The sequence below is a fragment of the Vombatus ursinus genome, unplaced genomic scaffold, assembly GCF_900497805.2.
Source record: "Vombatus ursinus unplaced genomic scaffold, bare-nosed wombat genome assembly UNPS02014811.1, whole genome shotgun sequence".
NCBI lineage: Eukaryota > Metazoa > Chordata > Mammalia > Diprotodontia > Vombatidae > Vombatus > Vombatus ursinus.
The window spans coordinates 13,702,211-13,711,506 of NW_020954589.1; the positions used below are offsets into that span (position 1 = coordinate 13,702,211).

The window sequence follows — 9,296 nt, forward strand, 5'->3', positions numbered from 1 at the left end:
GACTTCAGAAAAACCTGGAAAGACTTGTATGGTCTGATGCTGAGTGAAGTGAGCAGAATCAGGAGAATGTTGTACACAGTAACAGCCACGTTGTGTAATGACTAACTTTGATAGACTTAGCCCTTCTCAGCAATGCAAGTATCATATCTCCAAAAGTCTCATGATGGAAAATGCTATCCACATGCAAAGAAAGAACTATGATGTTTGAATGTAGATTGAAGCATACTATTTGCTATTTTTTTCTTCTGTTGTGTTTTGTTTTCTCTTTCTGGTGGTTCTTCCTATTGGTTCTAATTCTTACTTACAACATCACTAATGTGAAAATGTGTTTAATAGGAATGTATATGTATAGTCTATATCAGATTGCATGTCGTCTTGGGGAGGGAGGATGAGAAAAATTTTAAATTCAAAAGCCTATGGAAGTAATTGTTGATAAATCAAAATAAATTAATAAAAAAAAAACCAAATGAGTATATTTTTAACTGAGAGCAGCTAGGTGGTGCAGTGGATAGAGCACCAGATATGGAGTCAGGAAATCTCCTCTTCTTGAGTTCAAATCAAGCCTCAGACACTTACTAGCTGTGGGACCCTGGGCAAACCCCTTCACCCTGTTTGCCTTGGTTTTCTCATCTGTAAAATGAACTGGAGAAGAAAATGGCAAACTACCACTCCATTATTTTTGCCAAGAAAACCCCTGCGGGGTCACGGAGAGTCGGACACAACTGAAATGACTGAACAACAACCACAAAAATATTTTTAACCGGTGCTGTCCGTGGTTGCTGTGCCTCCGCTTAGCAAGAAAATCAAACGTTTGCTCATGAAGAAAGTTCCTAATCTCTCCTGGTCCCCTCACTGTGGTGACTGCTTTATAGTAGCTGAACTTTGCCAGAAAGTGATTATCATCAAAATCAGCACCTTTACTTTTTCCATATTCCACTGGGGGGGGGGGGGAAGCATTACCCAAGCAGGTGAGTATGATTGCACTCAGGTTATTCTTTTCATCTTCTCAGTCTGTTTTGTGTCATATACCCCTTTGGCAGCCTGGTGAAACCTACACACCCATTGTCAGAACAATTTTTCAGACGTATAAAAGATACTTAAAATTGCAAGGGACATCAATTATATTGCAATACAGTTATCTTAAGTGCCAGGTTAAGAAACCCTGCTCTCATTTGAAATTAACTTTGACCTTTGATCTCACAAACAGGTGCACACATATAGCTGATGCTGCTATAACTCAATAACCAGGTAATCCATCAGTAACCAGGTAAATCAGCTATTTCCCTAAGAAATACCCCTAGTAACCTCTTTACCCTGAAAGTTCACTTTACCTTGGACTTGATACTTTAGAAGTAACCTCTGCCCATGGCCCCTTCCTCTGAGTGGCTGATTCCTCCCAGAACCTCCATTTTAAGGAGGACATCCAGGACAAACAGGCCTTCAACTCCTTTCCAGGCTGCAATCTCAACTCTCAAGGACTTTCTCTACAATACTTCAGTGCACCTCCTGCCCCCTGAAATGTACTACCATCTCTTCCTCCCTTATACACACACTCCTTCTCAGTTTCCCTATATGTGTTGTCTCCTCTCATTAGAATGTGAGCTCACCAAGGGCAGGGATTTATGTCTTTCTTAATGCTTGAAATTCAAAGCACTTAGCACAGTGTCTGGCATTTAGTAAGTAATTAACAAATGTTTCTTGGTTTGACTAAGATATGGTCAGCCACTTTTTGTGTATGTGATTCAGTTCAGTGCTCACCATGTCCAGTACCTTCTGATTCTCTTGTTGAATAATAATAACTAGGATTTATACAGCACTTCAAGGTTTGTAAAACTATGCACAAATGTCATCTCATCTGATCCTTGAAACAGCCCTGTGAGATGCTATTTACCTGATTTTACAGATGAAGAAACTGAGGCCAAGGTTCTTATCCACTGAGCCACTGAATTATACTAATGATATTCCTGCATGAAGCATTTGAGTATTCTACACGTTTTTTGCTTCTAGGCTACTAGGTGACACAGTGGATTGAGCCCTGGACTCAGAGTCAGGAAGATCTGAGTTCAAATCCACTTACTAGCAATATGGACTTGGGCAAGTAACTTAACTTCTATCTGCCTCAGTTTCTTCATATGCATAATGGTGATAATAATACCTCATTCTTTATTATTACACCCAATGGGGATAATAATACCTATCTCACAGGGTTTGTTGTGAGGATCAAAAGAGGTATTTGTAAAGTATTTAGCACATAGTAGATGCTTTTAAGAAGGCTGGTTAAAATTTTTTTTAAATTTATTTTCAGCACCTAGCAGAGTTACTAGCACATAACAGGCACTGAATAAATGCTTGTCGATTCCTTTTTTGTCTTCTGCATTTATGGATAAGGAGAATATTCACATCAACATGGTTCATTTCTTCCAACAGTGTATCAATTCACTGGTCAATGGACAATAAACAAAGATTTGGCATAGATCATAAAAACTATAAAGCTAATATTTCTAGCTTTAATTCTAGAACTTGTGCTATTTTTAGCCTTCTCTGTCTTTTTTCTATTTCACCCTTTGTCATCATGGAAATGGAAGGGGGACCCCTAGGACTGAAAAGGCTTTTTATTCACTTCTTCCCCTAAGTCTTCCCTTCTCCAGACTAAACATTCCCACTTATTCACGAGGCATAGTTTCTAGTCCTCTAGTCACCTACTTGCCCCCCTCCATCCGTGTTCTAGTTTGCCAATGTCCTTCCTACTACATGGCACTGAATAAGGCAGAGTAGGGAGGGATTAGAGCCTCCTTGTTCTGGTATTATCATTGAACGGATACAGCCAGATAATTATAACAATGTCATTTATGTTATAACTTTATATTACATTAATATTAATAATAACAGTGTTAATAGTAATTATGTTATGTTGCCATTAATTAATAACAATCGGTTAATACTAATTGTATTGTGTTAATATTAATAAATAATGACCATGTTAATATCAATTATATTGTGTTAACATTAATAATAGTGTTGATACTAAGTATGTTATATTGCTATTAATAACAATCTATTAATATTAATTGTATTGTGTTGTATTAATAGTGACCATGATAATATTAATTATATGGCATTAGCATTAATAACAATGCTAGCATTAATTATATTATGTTGATATTAATAATGACAGTGTTGGTATTAATTCTATTATGTTAATATTCATTAATAATAACTAGCATTTATATAGCACTTTAAGATTTGTAAAGTAAGTCCTTGCCAAATGTTATTTCATCCTCATAACAACCCTAGGAAGTAGGTGCTATTATGATCCTCATTTTACAGATGAAATGGAGGTGAAGTAACTTGCCCAGGGTCACACAGCTAGTAAGTGGCTGAGGCTGGATTAGAACTCAGGTCTTCTTGACTCGAGGCCCAGAGGTAAGCTGACTACAGTTCAGTTGTCACGGCTCAAGGAAATTTTTAACTTTTCCTTTGGAATTGCCTTTGAAGCCTGCCATCAATTCAATTGATTCATTCATTCATTTCTTCAACAAGCAGGCCCTCTAACTCCAAAGACAGCACTCTTTCTCCTGTATCACATTGCCTGTCTTCCAGCACTGAAATTCGATGATTCAAAATTCAATTGCATAAACACTTACTAAATGCCTACTTTGTGCCAGACCCTGTGTTAGATGCTGGAGATATGAATGTAGCACCTGTGTTGCTATGGGGATGAGAAGGGGACCAGAGTGCACTAGTTGGGCAGTTTTTTTTTCTGCTTTGGACTTTTTTTCTACACGGACTTCTGAAACTGTGTTCTTGGAAATTTCTGGGACAGAAGAGCCAGAAGGAGAGAATTCATGCATTCATTTTCCATTCTGGGTCTTGTGGTCAGGCAATTGTCAAACACAGAGAACCAAGTATCTGAGCACAAGCTCCCTCGGCCTTTCCTTCCATCTCTTGGGACCATGCCTGGCAAATAGTAAGTGCTTAATAAATGTTTGTTGACTGACTGACTGACATACTGACTTTGACAGTTACTGCTGCTGCCACTCTTGCTTTCACTAGACAGATGGAAGAGGGGCCCCAAAGCTGAGAGTGGCAGGCCTTTCCTCCTTTCCTCTGGAAATCTCCCAAAACATAGTCCCAGAAATCTAAGTTCAAAACATGTCACAAAGAGATGTCTGCCTAAGTCTCTCGTCTCCATAGCAACAGCAGCTAGACAAGGGCCAAAAAATAATAATAATAAATGAACTACTCTCTGCCATCCAGGGGTTTATATTCTATCAGACAGAGAGTACAGATAATGTAATTCAATAAAGCCTTTTAAAGCATATTCCGTGTTCAAGGCTCATTCTTTTGAATACCTTCAATAATGCCGTAACTTCAACCTATAAGGGTAGAATTTAATTTTTGAAACCTCTGAAAGCCATTTGGAACCAAATCTGGTGCCCGAGGTGACTGAATACTATTTCAGGTCAGAAAAAAATGATGTATTACTATAAGGTAACAAGACAAATTGGTTTACGGGACATGGCCCTGAAGGTAAGTTCCAAAGAGAATTCTGAAAATGTTTGGGCAAGGGTGACATCACTTGGCCTCCCAATTAGGTTACTCTTAATGAGGCAATTAGTGGATCATTAATTAAACATAATTAAGCAACTACTACAGGCCAGGCACCGTGGTAGGCAAAGTGGATATAAAAACAAAAACAAAAACAAAAGTTCCCTCGCCAAGGGAGTTTGCGTTCTATTGGGGGAAACACCGCCCTCTCCTCCTTGTTACTGTCTTCTAAGTTTTCAGTACACCACAGTCTCCTCCTACCTATCTGATGGCTCCTTCTCAGTCTCATTTGCTGAATCCTCCCCAAGATCAGACCTTCTTGCTGTAGGTAACCCCTCAAGGTTCTGGCTGGGGCCATTTTCTCTACATACACATTACTTTTCATTAGCTCCCATGGATTGAATTACCATCTCTATGTTGATTCTCAAACCTACCTTTCCCACCCAAAACTCCCTGATGACCTCCAATCTTTTTTTTAATTAATTTATTTTGATTTATCAACAATCACTTCCATATGCTTTTGAGTTTAAAATTTTTCTCCCCCTCCCTCCCCACTATCTTCTCCAAGACTGCTCACAATCTGCTATAGGCTATACATTTACATTCCTATTAAACATATTATCATGTTAGTGATGTTGTAAGGAAGAATTAGAACCAATAGGAGGAACCACCAGAAAGAGGAAACAAGACACAACAGAAGGAAAAAAAAAAACCAGTATGCTTCGATCTGCATTCAAACTCCATAGTTCTTTCTTTGGATGCGGATAGCATTTTCCATGATGACCTCCAATCTTGAATCTCCAACTGCTTTTCCTTCATCTCAAACTGGATATCCAGTAGACATCTTACCCTCAACATGTCTAAAGTGGAACTCATTGTCTTTCCCCCAAACCCTCCCTTGCTCCTACCTTCCCTATTATTCTAGAGGGCAACACCCAGGCTCTCCACCTAGGAGTTATCCTGGATTCCTCACTATCTCTCACCCTCTCTCCACATCCAAGCTCTTGGCAAGGCCTGGTGATTACACCTTTGCAACATCTCTCCAATGCTCCCCCTTCTCTCCTCTGATGCTGCCATCAGTCTGGTGCAGGCTTTCATGGCCTTGGGCCTTGATTATTACAATAGCGTGTTGGTGAGTCTGCCCGCCTCAAGCTTCTCCCCATTCCAAGCCATGCTCCAGTCAGCCACCAAAGTGGTTTTCCTAAAGTACAGGTTCAACCACGTCACTTTCTTACTCAGTAAACTCCAGTGGCTCCCTATTGTCTCCAGGATCAAACACAAAATGTTCTGTTTGAATCCTTTCATAACTCCCTCCCACTTTTCCAATCTTCCTTACTCCCCACATGTCCTCTTTGATCCAGTGACCCTGGCCTCCTGGCTGGTCCATCTCTTGGCTCCTGCCATTTTCTCTTGCTGTCCCCTGTGCCTGGAGTGCTCTCCCTCCTCCAATCCACCTGTGGACCTCCCTGGATTCCTTTAAGTCCCATCTAAAATCCTTTCTTTTACTGGAAGCCTTCCCCAAACCCTCTTCATTCCAGTACCTTCCTTCTTTAAATTATTTCCTATTTACCCTGTAGATAGCTTGCTTTGTATATATTTGTTTGCAGGTTGTTTTCCCCTATTAGATTGTAGGCTCCTTGCCTCTTTTTGTATCCCCAATGCTTAGCAAGGTGCCTACACGTAGTAGGCATTTAATAAATGTTTATTGACTGAGCAAAATAAATATACACTATACACAAAATCAATGGAGGCAATTAGTGCAGTAGACAGGCTTCTGGCCTTGGAATTCAGAAGTTGTTCAGTCATGTATGACTCTTTATTAGCCCATTTGGGGTTTTCTTGGCAAAGATACTGAATTGGTTTGCTATTTCCTTCTCCAACTCATTTTACAGATGAGGAAACTGAGGCAAACAGGGTGAAGTGACTTGCCCAGGGTCACACAGCTAGTAAGTGTCTGCAAGTGCAAATTTGAATTCAGAAAAATGAATTTTCCTGACTCTAGGCTGGGCACTCTATCTATTTTGCTACCTAGCTGCCTAAAATTTGGAGGACCTCAATTCAAACCCGGCCTCAGACACTTATTAGCTATCTGACCCTGGGAAAATCACTAAACATCTGTCTGCCTCAGTTTTGTCAGCTGTAAAATGTGGATAATAATAGCACCTACCTCCCAGGATTATTATGAGGATCAAGTGAGATAATATTTGTAAAGCACCTAGCACAGTGCAAGGCACATAGCTACACTTAGTGAATGTGCGTTTTCATCAATACAAGGTAAATTTTTGAGGGGATGCACTAGCAGTTGAAGGGTCTGGAAAGATCTCAGGTAAGAGCTAGCCCATGAGCTCAGAAGGAAACTTGGGATCCCAAGAGTTGGAGGTGAAGAAGGAGAATGTTCCAGGCATGGGGCACAGCCTGGGCAAAGACACAGAGGTGGGCTAACAATACAGCTAGTTTGGCTGAGTGTAGACTGTGTGAAGGGGGGTAATATATAAAATCAGCCTGGAAAGATAGGCTGGAACCAAGATGCCTTTAAATGCCAATCAGAGGATTTTGTATTTTTTCCTAATAACAAACCATTGGTACTTAATAAAAGTGTGCCGAATTCGAGCTTATACGTCTGAGCTGTTTGGTATTCGGATTTTTTCCCTTTTATTAAGTAGTTTGACTTTAAGGTCAATTAGTGAATACTCTTCAAGATCTTCCTGTCTTATCTGCCTTTTGAAATTAGAGACTCATGGGCATGAAGCTAGAGGGGGAATAAGAAAGAGATGTTGGGATGGGATATTAGTCAGGAAGACCTAAGTTCAAATCTAGCCTCCTCAGACACTTATTAGCTCTGAATCCTTGGGCATGTCACTAAACATCTGTCTGCCTTAGTGTCCTCAACTGTAAAAATGGGGATAATAATAGCACTTATTTTCCAGGGTTATTGTGAGGATAGAATGAGTATATTTTGTAATGGGCTTAGCACAGTGCCTGTCACATATATAAAAGGCCCTATATAAAAACTATTATTATTATTTTTCTCCCCAGTCTATCCAACTGTAACTCTTAGGGACAGTTGAGTCCCTGGTATGACATTACCCAAGGTGGCCAGAGGCCCTTCCTCTCCCTGCCCCCAGCCACTACTGAAGCTCCAGACCAGGAAACCCCATTCCCCCACAGCAGCTCCAACAACTAACCAGTTTGATTCAATTCAATTCAAATATTAGGCGGAGCAGCTGGGCCTAATCAATGAAACAAACCAACAAACAAATCAATGAAACAAACCAGCCGACCACACTCTACCACACCAGCTACCTAAATGAACCAAGCAGCCTTTGCCCTTAGCAAAACTGTGAAATGATTTTTCTGTCAATTTAATTCAAGAACTATTTTATTAGGTACCTACTATGTGCTGGGCACTGTGCTTAAGCACTGGGAATACAAAGACAAAAATGAAACCATTCTTACTCCCACTCGGTTTATAGTATGTTGCATATCATTCCCCAATCATCAATACTAAGTAATGGAAGAAAAAGAAGGCACAAGCATTTATTAAGCACCTACTGTGTGCTGAGTGCTTTATACATATGATCTCATTTGATTCTCACAAGAACTTTTCAAGGTAGGGACTATCATTATACTAATTTTGGAGTTAAAGAAACTGAGGCAGATGGAGGTTAAGTGATTTGCCCAGGGTTAGACACCTAGTAAGTATCTGAGGCTGGATTTGAATTCAGGTCTTCCTGACTCCAGGCCCATCACTCTCTGCACTGCATCACCTAGCTGCTTCAATGACTTCACTCTACTATCTGTTACCAAGTGTTCTACCTCCTCACCCCCCACCATTTGCCCCCCACCCCTCACTCAGGAGTCTGTTTTACCTCAACAATCTCTCATCCCTCCTGACCTCTGCTTCTTCCCTATCAAAATTTAATCACAGGCCTGTGCCTCATCCCTTCTCTGCTAGGTGACAGCTGGCTAATCTGAGGAATTGATCCAGAGACATAGGATCATGGATCTGGATCTGGAAGGGTCCTTAGAGAGCAGATCATCAGTCAGAGACCATCTAGTCCAACTGCCTCCTTTTACAGATGAGGAAACTGAGGCACAGAGGTGAAGTGACTTGTCCAAGGTTGCACAAGTATAAGAGAAAGCACCAGAGATAGGATATATGAACTCAAGTCATCTGGCTCCAGAACTAGGACTGTTTTATACTTAATTATAGGCTCCTAACACACTAATAACTAGAAAGGGCCTTAAAGGTCATCTAGTCTAATCTTTTCATTTTTACAGAAGAGGAAACTGAGGTCCAGAGTGGTTAGTTTTTCCCCCTGCAACAAAAACCACATCCCCATGCTTTGTTGTTGTTCAGTCACAGCCAACTCTGTGTGACCCCGCAGACCATAGCATGCCAATAACTGTCCATGGAGTTTTCTTGGCAAAAATACTGGAGTGATTTGTCATTTTCTTCTTCCAGTGGGCAAACAGAGGTTAAGTGACTTGCCCAGTGTCACACAACGAGTAAGTGTCTGAGGCCGGATTTGAACTTAGGGCTTTCTGACTCCAGGCCCAACACTCTGTCTCCTGAGCCATCTAGCTGCCCTACTATGACGCTTGGTAGGAGACAATGTCTTAAGGTGCTAATTTTCCTTGTGAAATATCTGCATTTAACAAGATCCCTCCCTCCTCTAAAAAAGCATGAAATTTCTAGCACTACAGTCAAAGATATTGATAGATTCATGGAGGTGGGGAGGTCTTTT

General features: G+C 40.6%; 1 protein-coding gene across 1 annotated transcript in view; it reads right to left on the minus strand.

Annotated features, from left to right (window-relative positions):
* CPNE5 (copine 5) overlaps nucleotides 1-9,296 on the minus strand; it is a 170,956-nt gene that overhangs the window by 52,543 nt on the left and 109,117 nt on the right. The window lies entirely within an intron of this gene.